A 14464-nucleotide genomic window follows, 5' to 3' on the forward strand; every position below is an offset into this window, starting at 1 on the left:
ATAACTAAACGTCAAGAGCGCTGAAAATTACAAGCTTCAGTCCCTCCGCGGTTTCCGTTGCCTCGACCCGCCATCACGAGATCGCCCTCTCTGCCGGGGAAAGCGGCCCACGCCGTCTCCACGCCGTCTCCACGCCGTCTCCACGCCGTCTCCACGCCGTCTCCACGCCGTCCAGGTTGTCCAAGTCAGAACCTGACAAGATTGGTAAAACTCTCCACACCAGCAGGGGGTGGCAGTCTCTGTTTTTTTGCTTTTATTAAAGTTTTGATCTACAATGTGAATAAAAACGCAAAATAAAACCAATGAGATTAAGTTGACAGCACAATAAAGAATAATTGTGGGGCTGAGCAAATACAGGGAGCCTGCAATGTTATTGAGTAGAGTTTATGTTTTTTGTTGGTTTTTAAATCAAATTAGACCAAATGTGCCCCGGGAAACACGGCGGCGCAGCGGTTAGCGATTCCTCCTCCCAGCCAGAAGGTTGGATTCCCACAGGGGGCCTTTCTGTGTGGGGTCTCCATGTTCTCCATGCGTCTGCGTGGGGTTCCTCAGGGTTCTCCGGGTTCCTCCCACGATCCAAACACATGCAGGAGCCTCACTAGAGACAATAAATAGAGAGGCTAAATGAATGTATGTATCCATGTGGTTGTATCTTGCATCTATATAACAAGTGAATGAATGACTGAACGGTTGAATGTTTCTATATGATGTACGAATGACAGGGTGAATGTTATATGTCTCTATATGACTCATGAACGGTTGTACGTCTCAATTTGACGCATGAATGAGAGCGTGAATGATTGTATGTCGCTATAACATGAATGAATGGGTGAATGGTTGTATGTCTCTATACCAGGGGTGGGCAAACTACGGCCCGCGGGCCACATACAGCCCGCCAAAAGACAGTGCAGAACTCATACTTGATGTGAATATTTGGATCAATGAATTTGGGAGGATTATTTCATTTTTGGAGCTGCTGGGGAATTTTCCTTTTTGGAGCTACTTTAGAATTTTCCTGAGCTGAATGACACAGATCGGTTTTGTGATTTAGCCTTTACTGTGGACATTCTGACACACATGAATGAGCTGGACGTGAAGCTGCAAGGGAAAAAGCGGTTTGTGCATGAAATGCAAGCAAACGTCAGAGTCTACGAAACCGAGCTGGTTTTATTTTCAAAGCAAAGGTCAGACGAGTCTGATATATTCTGTTAACAAATGCAATTTTTTTTTATTTTTTTTTTTATATGTATCGTATCTCGTGCCGACCCGGCCCGGCTGTCAAATTTTAAAAGTCAATGCAGCCCCTGAGCCAAACGTGTGTGAATGACAGGGTGAATGGTTGCACGTCAGATTGACGGGTCCAGGGTGAACCTCTCGCCCGTAACAACGGGGATAGGCTCCGCCCCCTCGCCACCCTGACCACAATATAAAACAGTATAGACAATGAATGAATGAATGAATGAATGTCATCCTTTGGAGCTTGAAAACTCTAATGAATATCAACACATGTAGCGATATATGTAAAGTCATGCTGCTTGTTGTTGGGACTCGTCTGCAGAATGCAGAATTGTCTAATACTTGTCCCACCTGTCCTGACATGGAAACAAAACCCACGAGTCCACCTCTGCCCCCCCCTCCCCCGGCCATTTTCTGGCTCCTCCGAGGAGTCAGCCTCTCACCAAGTTAACTTCAAAAGCCCCGCTCATTAATAATTCTGATTTAGGACCCCAGTCAGCTCGCTATTTGCAATTCAGATAACCAAGGCTCGAGCTGCGGGAGCAAACAGGAGGTGAAAGCGGAGAGGACGGGGCTGGGGAATTAGCTTTGGGGAGGCGCGAGGCTCAGGCCGCTGCAACTTTTTCCTAAATTATGCTCGAAAATGCTGACGCCCTTCGGAGCGCCACATTCATGTCGGAGCATCCCCTTAAAAATTAATCCTCCGCCAAATTAATACGTGTGTTTATCGCACATATTCAACGCATCGTTGTCATGCGCCCCGCGTTAACCTCTTTCTCATTACGTTTCCATGTCAACGCGCGGAGATGCAAACACGCCCGAAACTCAGAGCTTTATATTCGCCGAAAATGTTGACATTCCTAGAAGTTATACGGCTGTTGTCATAACAGCAGCGTAAAGTGGTTTACCACATGGGATTGAGAGTGCCGCGTTCCTTTTTAGGTTGTGATGCAACTCTCTACGTCAGAAAACCTTCAAGCGAGTTTTTAGGTCGTTAATCTCTTTTTCGGCCGTTGAGAGCCGAGCAAGACGGCCGTGGTTTGGGCGCCGAGCGGGGGAAGGGGGAGCGTGACATTCACTCAGCAGCTGGACGTTCAAGTCGGACTCCACCGCAACCTTTTTTTTCTCTCGATTGCCGCCGAAAGGTGAAAAAAGCAAAACAGCGCTTCTTCTCTTGTTGCGGCGGTTGAATGTTTAACCTTAGCGGCAGCGCGGGATGATAATGTCACAGCGGCGACACAGGAAGCTTTGACCTTTCCAGTGTAAATGTCCCCCCCGAGGTCACTTCGAGATGTTTTTTTCAAAGAGGAAGTAACCCGGCGCGGTTCAGGGTCGCCCGACCGGCGACTCGCCCGGGTTCGAGCTCCGCCCCCTCACCTGATGTCAGCGGGGAGGGTCTCCGACACCCTCCGTGACCCGCGTGCGGGATAAGCCGTGCCGACCATGAATGAAAACATCAGCAAGTTCCACTTTGGGCGAGAGTTATCTGCCGCATTGATAATGCAGCCGCCGAGCTTGAGCTTCAGTGTGTTTTACTTATCTTACCGTTTATCTATATGTTTATTTCTTTTTCCGTTCGCTCCTTCGTAATCGCTTCATTCATTCATTCATAAACTGCTCTCGGGGTCGGGCGAGAGGCCTGGCTCGCCCTGGTTCAGAGACATGCAGCTTTATGGAGAAACATGATCATTCATGCTTTCATTCACATCACACGGAGACATAAAAACATTCACACGCCACATAGAGACGTCCGGCGCACACGTCGTACAGACATCTGGCCATTCACACGTTATATTTAGATGCCGCAACTCCCTCCTTGCCTGTGCACCAGCGGTGACCGACAGGCCTCTGGAGCTTATTCAGAAAGCGGAAGCCCGCCTGGTGTTCAACCGTCCCGAATTCTCCCACACAACTTCCTTTCTTATGTCCCTACACTGGCTACCGGTAGCCGCCCGCATCAAGTTCAAGACCCCGTCTTATCTCCAGGATACGGTCAAGCCACATGTCCCTACCCGTCCTCTCCGATCCGCCACTTCTGGGCGACCGTCCATCCCATCACTCAGAGCCCCCGGCCGCCGGTCGAACCCGTCTCGGCTCTTCTCGGTCTTGGTTCCTCGGCGGTGGAACGAACTCCCGAAAAAGGTCAGAACAGCCGGGTCGCTGCCCATCTTTTGCTGTGAGCTGAAAACGTACCTCTTCAGCAAGCGCTACCCCTACTAATCACACTAAGAACAAAAGAAAATGAACGATGCAATGAACGTATGTATGTGTATGGTTCTGAGATGGCTATTTGGTTGAGCGGTCACTTCTGACCTCCGACTACCGGTACTTCGGATCTTCGGTGACTGAATTGCACTTTTTGTAAGTCGTTTTGGATCAAAATGCCTGCCAAATGTAATGTAATGTAATGCAATTATGTGCATTCAGTCTTTCATTCATTTGAATTTAGTATGATAGCCATTCGCTCTGTCATTCACTAATCATGTAGAAACATACAAACATTCACCCTCTCTTTCACACATCATATGGAAACACAACCATTCACTCACTCATCGACATGTCATCGAGAGACTTACAATTGTCCACCCTTGAATTCCCATGTCACATTGTCACATCATACAACCATTCATCCTCTCATTCACTGATCCTACAGACTAGGGGTACCAGGGGCAGCCTTCAACACCAAAAGAGCCAAGAGATTGATTTGGAAAACACAGGAAGCTGCGATTACTTTTTGACATCTAAAATTAGGGTACCACTGCATATATTGCTTTTTCTTACCTTTACACTTTGTATAAACAACTATAGTGTGTTGCTTATGAAATCCACAAAGAGAAGCCTTCCGCATCAATTCCGAAACAGCTTTCTTTCTCTTTTCTCCCTCTGGATATTTTTCTGGATGTCGTTTTGAAATGTCTTGCAACATTTGACTTTTTATTGCTAGCTAGTTTTTCCCCACAAATTAGACGTACTGGTAGGCTACTCTCGTCAGAGGTAAATGCAAATGAATCTGCCCAGGCATCTTCAGATATTTTTCTTTTCTTATATTTCTCCATATTTCACAAATCGGCGGGTATACCGGCTTCCGCGAGCGTGACGTTAATTTTGAGCGTCACAAATTACAAAAATACTTTTATTTTAATATTTCAAGATCACAATAATCTTCCAATTAAGAACTAAAATTTAAAAAAATGAATTAACGCAAATAAAATCCACTTCAACTAAATACTTTTCATTTTAATTAATAATAATAATAATAATCATATATCTTATTTTCTCAATGGCTGTGTAACAACCATTCATTCACGTTACATCGACATACAATCACTCACTCTCTCATTCATGCATCAAATTGAGACGTACAACCGTTCACTCGTTCACGAGTCATATAGCCGTGGGTTGCCGACCCCTGCAAAAGACATACAATCATTCAGTCTTAAATTCACATCATATAGAATCATACAAGCGTTCATATACACATTCACCCTTTCATTCACGTCATACAATCATTCACCCTCTCATATATGTATACTATGGAGACAGACAACTGTTCTCTCAGTCATTCACTCGTCATATTGTCATACAAGCGCCCACCCTCGCACTCACCGCTCTTTATCTCACATTAAGTTTGCTACAAACCACAAACCGGACAAAGAACCAGCATTGAAATTGAAAACACCGACGCCTGTTCAGACCGACATCCGGGCGACTCGTCACCCTTCTACCCACGGCCAAACAGCTCCTCCGGGCTCCTCTGCTCTGCGGAGTTGAAACTACGATTCAGCCAGCAGAACTGAGAGTTGAGGAGAGTGGGGGAGGCCCCTGAGGATGGATGCTGTCCACCTCTGAGAGGCCTTCTGCCTCACACTTCTCACATGCACAGAAATGGAGCTGCAACTTCCCCTTATGGTGAGTCAGAGTGAAGATGCTAAAGGCGATGGAGCAGAACTAAGTTTTTCAGTACTCAGATAGCTGTGGCTTTTACACACACACATACACGCGCACACACACGCACACACACACACACACACACACACACACACACACCAACAGCCACTTGTCACTTGTCTCCTTCCATTGCATATACTGGTTGCAGCAGCAGCAGCTCTCTGGTCCACCAGAGCTGCAGGGTCTGCAGAATCCACTTGCCCCATCTCTGTTCACACACACACGCACACACACACACACGCACACACACACACACACACACGCACACACGCACACACACACACACACACACACACACACACACACACACACACACCACACACACAAACACACACACACACACACACACACACACACACACATACACACATGCACACACCTCAGTTGACATTTTCCTTTGATGCAGCTTTCAACCGGTTTTCTTTTTCCATTCTCACACACACACACACAAACACACACACACACACACATTAACACTGCACTATGTCCCATTATTTGCTGACCTCAACACCTTCACTCTCATTCATTTTGGAATACTTTCATTCATAAGATCTCAGATTTGTGAATAGTAGGTTTCTTATGAAGACATCACAGGATTTCCCAACACGCAACACACACACACACACACACGCGCACACACACACACACACACACACACACACACACCTGCACAAAGTGTGTACACATCCAACATGCAGTCGAAATGAAAGTGAGAGAATTCTATGTAAACTACAGAGGCCCGTTGGAAGGTGTGTTTGATCACCGACAGTCACACAACACACATGGCGCTCCGGCTGCCGGGAGACGACCTCCAGTTACAGAAGCGCCGACAAAGCTCGGGAGCCGAGGGTGACCCTCGGAGAGGAAGAAGAGTGACAGCTTTACGTTGCGCGGCGAAGGGCCGTGCCATAGGGGCCGCGCGATCAGTTTCCCCGGGATCATCACTATTCGTCACTCGATTCCAGACCTTTACAGCCTTTCACTCCGCCTTTTCCAGCAGAACGTTATTTTAAGGATTCTTTTTTAACCTCGACCAGAGAGATGAGCTCCGAGCAAAGGGGGTGGGGGGGGCAAAGTGCCTCGCCGGGCAGGGAAACCGTTGGAGCGCGATTCCTGGAAAGTGTTTTCCCATGTGTGGGCGGACAGATCGGTTGGACCGGAGCAAGTAGCGGCCTGCTACTCTGGGGTTTGACTCAGGAGAGGGCATACTTTTGAAGACGCCCCTGCCAAGTCACAGGCGCTCGTAGACCTCCCACAACTTGTCTTGACTGTTTTTTTTTGTTTTTTTTTTCCCCGGAGGAAGCCTGGGAACGCGGGGTGAACGGCTCACCTGCAGCGTGTCTGGGCGCTTTTTAATCTACACACTTCGGGGAGGTACGGGAAGTGCTGCACCTCCGAGATCTGCACGAAATGGAAAAAACAAATGGGTATAATATTACTCGATGTGCAGATAACAACATGCTGTCACACATAAACACAGAGGGAGCGCTCATACACAAATACATACATGCACGCAAACGCACACACACGCACATTTGTGGGAGGGAAATCAACCCGGACCCGGACCAGATCTTGTTGATAAAGGGATTAAATGGCCGGTGGTCCGAACGGTTATTTCGATTGAAGATATGCTGATGAAGACATACTAATGTTTAATAGCCTACGTCTATTTTTATCCCCACTACACCCCTGCTGACCTTTAGCTCAGAGCGCCGGAGTCACACCAATGACTGTGTTAGTGGCAGTCGCTTAGCGAGTCCCCATGCTTGTATGTACAAAACAGCCATTAAACTGCAATATGGCTGAATGCAATATGTAAAGATGCAATAGGCTATGCAGTGTGTGTGTGTGTGTACGTATGTGTACGTCTTTGTCTTATAAAAAAAAAAAAAAACTACTAACCCCAGCTTACTGTTCTGTATATTTCCTGTGCATCTTGTATTTGCAAGTGTTATTTGCAGTGCTTATGTCCTCTATTGTAAGTCGCTTTGGATAAAAGCGTCTGCCAAATGTAATGTAATGTAATGTAATGTAATGTAATGCAATATTTAGCTAGTGGGTTAAGTGAGTCACTTTGGTCAGAAACCACTTAAATTAGTGGTTTTCCCACAAAACCCACAAAACCCACAAAACCTACAAAAGTATTAGCATATGCTATTACCTTTGTGCTGTCGTTGTGCCAAACAATTCAGGTCAGGGAGCTCACCTGTCAACGACGCAACCAATGAGTGTTTCAACTGCAAATACAACAAATGGGGATTAAAACAGATTGCAACTGAATCCCAAACCCCAGCACAAAGTCGAGTGCTACTTAAAATTGGGTTATGTGATGTTTCAATGTGCTTTTAGCGTCGCTGTGTCGATACTTTTGTCGTCCGATCGGAATAAATATGCGCGGATAACTCGAGGTCCGTCTCAGTTTGAGCCGAATTGAAAGATTAAGATAAAAAAATCAGTTTGAATGACGCTGTCGGTCACCTGGTGGTGTCGGAAGCGCCTCGGGGGAACTTTGTGAATGAAGGTGAGGCTTCCGCATATGTGGAAACAGGATAGTTTCCTTTTTTGGTAAACGTTCCGTTCGGTTCAAACGCCTGCGACAAAAGACGGCTGAAGTGCTCACATCCCTTTTCACCTCCGTTGCCCTTTCAGTGATCGTGCAAACAGATATGTCAGAAATGTAAATTTGGCAACCGGCCGTCCACTGCCGGATTTGTGTGAATCAGTGACCTAACGGCGCTTTTTATATTCTGATCTGCGTTTCTTGCTGTTGTCTTTTGTGATGCACGGCTGAAAGAATGCGTCTGAGTGAAACCCACTGTCGGTAAAACCCCGGACACCGAGGTCGAAGGCTCCGTCTCCCGTAGAGACCGTCCGAAGCCCTCAGGTTGAATGCAGGTGAGGGGTCACGCCCGAATCCTGCAGACTGGACGCGCAAGCTTCTTATTTCCCGGTGAGAACGCAGCGCCGTCAGAGCGTAGCGGATTTGGCAAGTGGTAGATTTGTTGAATGGGAGAGAGCAGACCGCTGGCGCTGGTGAACAAACAGAGCCGCCACATCAAAAGGCAGAGGGCGTGAACCGGAGTTTGACCAGCGGCGACAAGGTCAGGCGGTCGGGACACTCCACCCCACCCCCGCCCCCTCCTCGACTCGGAGACCGACGCCATGATGGGAAAGGCTCGGAGAATGCAGATAAGCTACTTCTGATAATGTCATTCATTCGTTTGCGCACTAGGTCAGAGCAGAAAGCAAAATACAAGGCAGTAAAATCAACCCCCTTCAGTTCTTTTATTCTCTTCCTTGAATCACTTGCAAGATGCTAATTTCGCCTCTCCGTGAGTTCAATAACGAGAATAAGAGCGATAAATATATTTGTGGAGCGCTTTCCATCAAGATTCACATTTCAAAGTGTTTATTGTCACATGCACAGTGAAATTCCAACATCGCTGTCTGCAGTGCATTTAGATATGTATCGATAAGAAATAATGATGGTGTAAACATTAATATAAATATGAACAGTGTTAAGTACAACTTGGTGTGCAGTTCGCAAAGTGTCAATGCAAGGATGAGTGCAAATGGGCAGTAATTACATGTGCAGATGAACACGGCACTGACTGTGCTGCATGTTAAGTGCAGGAAAAAAAAGAACAAGTGTCATCAAAGTGCTGTACAAGGGAGAAGCAAGAGATGAAGGACGGCGCAGGCTTCCAGTGACTCTCCGGCATTCAACCTCTCATCGAATGTCAAACAGAGACATCTAGCCGTTCACTCTCTCATTCACACGTCTGGGAAATCCAGAGTTTCCAATGAACCCACAGCATGTGTTTGGACTGTGGGAGGAACGTGGAGACCCTGGAATGACCCCACGCACACACGGGGAGAACACGGAGACTCCGCGCAGAAAGGCCCTCCTGCGAGGAACGGAACCGGAGACCTCCTCGCTGCGAAGCAGAAGTGCTAACCGCTTACGTGCCCCCTTCTGTGACCCCCGATCCACGAAGCCATTGGGCACGTTTAGCTTCCTCTAAAGCTATCTGAACTTTCTTACCGGGTTGTAAATACCTGCGGCTCGTCTGACGAGACGGTAACACCAGCACTCTGCAGGCCGATCCCTCAGATCATTGGTTAAAGGGATTTTAAGGGGATTTCTGAAGCTTCATGTTTCGGATACCGTGACGATAATAAAGATTAGGCTGTAAACCACACCCTGATGTATGTCCACATCAGGAGGCAGGCGTCCTGAAACTTCCCTGAAATGCACACCAGTGTATGACTGATGTATGACTCCGCCGGCTGGGATGTGGCGGCCGGGCGGCGGGAAACCTAGTCATGCTGCACCGGCCTGGGAGGAATCCTGCCCGCGAGCGCAGCGCTCTTTGTTTGGCGGTTGCTGGGTGGGCAACGGGGTCCGTCCATTACCCGACACCCCGGAGTCGCGTGGGAGTTTACGTGTTTGATCCATTCGCCGTCGAGCTTACCTGATCCGGCTTCGGTTTTTACACAGAAGCAAATATGAAAAGGGGAAATGGTTTCGACGGGACACGCTCGGTTTCATTTCAGCACTTCTGGCTGCAGGAAGGAGGATTCATTGTTGGGGAGGAACACGTTGCTAATGTTTGTCAAGGGAGATAAAAAGGCACAGTGGCAGAAGGAGATCCAGTCCGGCGAGCATGACAAACCGCGGGGCCGACCTCATCCAAAGGTTTCCTCCGGAGGGTAAGTGTGGGGCGCCACCTGCGCTGGCCGGGTCGAACACGGCCTCTGAACTGCAAACGCACCTATCATTGCCTTCAATATTAACAGGATGCAATAATCTGGCTCCGGACTATTAGCCATCACTTTTTTCCCCTGTGCTTTTACTTCCGTTTGTAGCATTTCCATGTCACAACTGGACACAAACACCGTGGAAACATGATATCGCATTGTTCCAAGGTAAAACAATTCATTTTGGAATCCTGTGAAACCACATCAAGTGTTATCCTGGACTCTCTTTTGGGTGGAAACCCTTCCTGATAAGTAGCGTTGCCTCTCAACATTTAGGCTTTTATTAGATGTAAATTCATTCATTCATCGAAACCATTTATCCTGCAGTCAAGCTTGGCTGCAGCCAGTCCTGGCTGCTATCGGACGAGAAGTTGGGTTCACCCAAGACCGGTCTGTCATTCTTACCTCATATAGACAACCAACCATTCAGTGCCTCATGTTATTGGACTGTGGGAGGAACCTGGAGAACCCTGAGGAACCCCCACCTTAAGAACACAGAGACTCCAGGCGCTGCGGGAATCCAACCAGGGAGCTTCTTGTCGTGAAGTAAAGCGACCAGCGTACCCAAGCAGGCCTTCGAGACCAACCAATATTCCGTGTTTACTTTTCAGAAAGGGTGGCATCTTACGCTGTTCTTCATTGTGACGTTTTGTAAAAGTGGAGTTGCATTCTGCCAGGGATCTCGGTAGCCGTCGCTAACGAAGACATCGCTTGCTTGTCGATTGACGGGTGAGAAAAGTAAACAATGACAACTCGTGCTCGGTGAACATCTGCCAGAGTGAAAACTTTATTCAGCGGCGTGAGCAGATTATAGAAATGTTCACGAACAGGTTCTACACAAAGAGGAAGACATGGTTGCACAGTTTGGGTAATAACCGCACAACGACACTAAACCTATTTATACTTCAACCTCTCTTCAATGGGAATGTAAATAGAAAAAAAAGATCACAGGAGACCTGGTTGAGCCTGTGGAGATCCACGTGAGATCTTATCTCCATCTGAGATTCCATCGAAGATGACCTCTGCTGTAGAAGGAGGGTTTCCTCAGCTGCAGTGATGGGAGGTGTCCGTCGCCAAACTTGCGTTACTACCTCGCGTCTCATAGATAAATCGTCTATCAACCCGTGTGTTTATTCAATTATGTATTTATTTAACGTGCAAAATGAGAAAATCCGAGATGGATGGTCCAGGCACGTGAAAGCTGCAGTTACTGCAGATACGCCGTTTGGGGGGGGGAGTGGTTGATTTGAAACATCTTTAAGTAACAACCAAGAGCCCAGTGGCACAAACGTCGACGTGAACTGTTAGAACGTGAAAATGAAACAAAGCCCGTCTTTGTAGGACACAGGAGTAGCAAAGAAAAAAAACGTAAAAATTAACTTCTCCCAACTCTCTTTGGTTTCGTGATCTGGATGCTAGTGATGTTTCGGCTGTGAACGAACTGTTCAAAATGCAAGAGTCACGAGTCATTTTACCGACACGAGTCCATGTTGCGTTCACTAACTCGTCCCTGCTACAGCTAGGCGGCTAACTGCAAATCAGAGACCAGACATATCACTATTGTACAACCGATAATCTGACTATTTGTATACAGATATCAAGTTAGTCACCGTATTACCCCTGTGGGAAAAGCGACAGCTCTGGTTTCCTGTTCTTCCTTGTGTCCCCCTTTACCTCCCTGCTGTGAGCTGTGAATCCCCTCCCCCATTCGCAGAAAGTCAACCAACTCAACCAAAGACTAACTCGGTAACTCAAAGAACAAATCCCCGTGGTTCACACTAGCCAGCATACTCAGAAAACAAACGGTTAACAAACTTAGTGACTCAAATGACTCAAAAACACAATGCTCGTTGGGGAATGACTAAGACTAAAAGAGTCAGTGAAGGGAAACTAGTTTCCCATCACTGCTGTACACCTTCTATCCTAGATGGTGCAGACAGAATTGATTATATTTGCAAGGTAGCAAAACCTGAGGAGGTGTGAGAGACATCGGCGGCCGTCCATTGTGCTGCCACTCCACGGTTTGTGCTACAACGTAATGCTTTGAAATAGGAGTCCTTGACACGGGCAGCCTAATGGCTAATATCTATTGAATATGACTACATCATTTGCTAAAGTTAGTGTTTGTGTATCCATCTTTGTTGCCTAGAAACCTGATGTGGCATATGATTGCACTCTGCAGCCGCACCGCTACCGGCCTGCGACTGACTTTACACTGTGGAAATAGCTTATCACGCACAAATAAAAAAAAAAAAAAAAAAAAATTGGGCAGCTTACTGTAGATGCCGTCATGTGCGACACAAGTATACTATCTCACCTCACACTCACACACATACACACCAGAGCAGGAATTATATCAGCGCAGTTTGTGTAAAGTCTGTGTAAACAAGAAAAGGACTGTGAATTATGGGATTACGGCATAATTACCATGTTAAAGTGCTTTACAAGAAGGTCAGCGGTGTTTCCAAAGGGTCACATTTTACTGGTACGCGCTGCTCATCATTGTAAATGTAGCAAAGGCTGCAGCACTGGATCGTTCAAACCACAATGTAGAAGAACGAAGGGGCCTCTTTGGGGTGTGTGTGTGTCATGTCAAAGGGGGAAGTAGCATCAGAGAAGTTTAAACGTGCAGGCAGGTGTGTGTCTGCGTGTGTGTTAAAGGGATAGTGAAACCATAAATCCAACGCCGCTTCCACCTTTGCATCCTTCCCGTTCAGATTAGCATCTCGCCCCTCGTCGGGTGCTACGGCCTGCAGATCGGACAGAGAAGAGAAGCACGGGTTAATGCAAGTGAGATGCTCTAACAGGCGGCCGTACTTGAAATCTCCTTTCAAACAGACCAAAACCTACGTCTATGTGTTACAGGTTCTTTCACGAGTGCACGCAGGGCTACTTCTGCCGTTTGGAGAACACATCTGTCACTGCCGGTGTGTATCCTTTTAACCCCTGACATACTTCCTGGGCAGCTGAGGGGCTATAAACGCAAAGACGCCACGTGTCACAAGAGATGTATTTCCAGGGGTCTGACGGAGTATTAAAAGGAATGTGGGCGAGGTTGTAACCAACACGACCCAGCTGGCACCGTGCCCCGCTGCCTTCCTCACGAGATCTCGACCTATTTGCGGAGATTGGGTATCCGAGTATGGCTCAGAAGCCCTCTCTCACTACCTGTTTATGTGCCGGCGTACTATCAACCCGTAGTATAGACCCGTGGCGCAATCGCTCATTCACAGCTGATATTTTCTTAAAATACAAAAATTCTCATGGAAAACCAGCAGGCTGCTGCTTATCACGTAGAATTACACGACACAGTGGCACTACACCGTCTTAAATGCAAAGGTTGCTTTCAGATCAGGATTATCTAGATGAAGATTCATATTTCTGGGGTTATTTTAGTGATGCTCTCAGCAGCCTTTTTCATGCTAGTATTAGAAACCTGACATCATCATGGCTTTAAGCGTCTCACTGTCGCAACTTCTCGCTGATGCTAGAACCTTTCGAGGAACCAGGCTGTTTGTCCGTGCATTTGGACCAATAATAACAAGGAACTGGCCTTGGTTACAATTTCATCTGCTAACCCCAGGCAGGGTCCTTTTTTCGGTTCCACAGGACCTCAAAGTTGCGTCGTGATTGGTGGAATTCCTCAACTAGCCCATACCCAGACACTTTTTCCATTTTTGAAAATTATCGTGGTCACTGGTCAGTTGTTTCCTTGTGACAAAAAGGACCTGACCTCTTCTGGCCTGCTACGCTGCAAATGAGTTTCCGGGGCTCGCAGAGCAACATCTACATTTTGGCCAAAATAAGTCCGGAGTTAGCTAACGGCTAACGGGTTTGAATTGGTTACTATGGAAAAAACACAAATACTTCAACTTATCTGAGAGCCCAGTGTTATTATTTCTGCCGTGCAGAGCACGTACGCCGTGGCAGCTTCGCTCTCCACATGTTCCTTGTCATCTTCTTCAGACTTTTATTTTTGATCGCCACTGTGACAGACGCTTGCGACCTACTGTGGCCCCTTACATCCTGTGAGAACGCAAATCTAAAAGGTTCTCCCAGGTGAAAGGGGAGTTTCTAGAACAAAAACTTTTAGCTAAAATTTCTCTGCCCCAAAGCGGTCGTTGGGTCCGATGATCTTGAACCGTTCTCCAGGTGCAAAACCTTGCTTGAACAGTGGATTCACAGAAGATTTGGTAATGTTAAAGTGGAGAAATTTTATCTTTCTGGATCTTCTGTTATAAAGCAGCTTAAAAGACAATCCGTCCACCACCACCTTCCTCATCTGCAATAACTAATTTTCTGTGAAGGAGTCATAACGTTGCCCTTTCATATCTCGAATACCTGCGAGCACAGTCGCAGATTTGGCCGCTCTCACCCTCCCTCTCAGTTGTTTGTGATCGGTTATAACTCACAGTGTGGCACTATGTAGATCATTCATTCATTCATTCTGCTCCCGTGATTATTCTTTATTCATCATTCTTAAAGGCGGTCCGGTGTTTGCAATTTGTTTCAGAAGATA

At 47.0% G+C, this 14464-nt stretch overlaps 1 long non-coding RNA gene across 1 annotated transcript in view; it reads right to left on the reverse strand.

The window, feature by feature from the left end:
* Positions 1 to 303: 303 nt before the first annotated feature.
* The window catches only part of LOC147231823 (uncharacterized), a 33381-nt gene continuing 19220 nt past the window's right edge, over positions 304 to 14464 (reverse strand). Inside the window, exons 2-3 of the long non-coding RNA XR_015106499.1 lie at positions 12373 to 12695; positions 304 to 598 (exon numbers count right to left, since the gene is read on the reverse strand). This is a non-coding gene — a long non-coding RNA (uncharacterized LOC147231823). The remainder of the gene's footprint in view (positions 599 to 12372; positions 12696 to 14464) is intronic.

Source organism: Fistularia commersonii, chromosome 8, assembly GCF_037954325.1.
Source record: "Fistularia commersonii isolate RoL2024-O1a breed Wild chromosome 8, RoL_Fcom_v1.0, whole genome shotgun sequence".
Classification (NCBI taxonomy): Eukaryota; Metazoa; Chordata; class Actinopteri; order Syngnathiformes; family Fistulariidae; genus Fistularia; species Fistularia commersonii.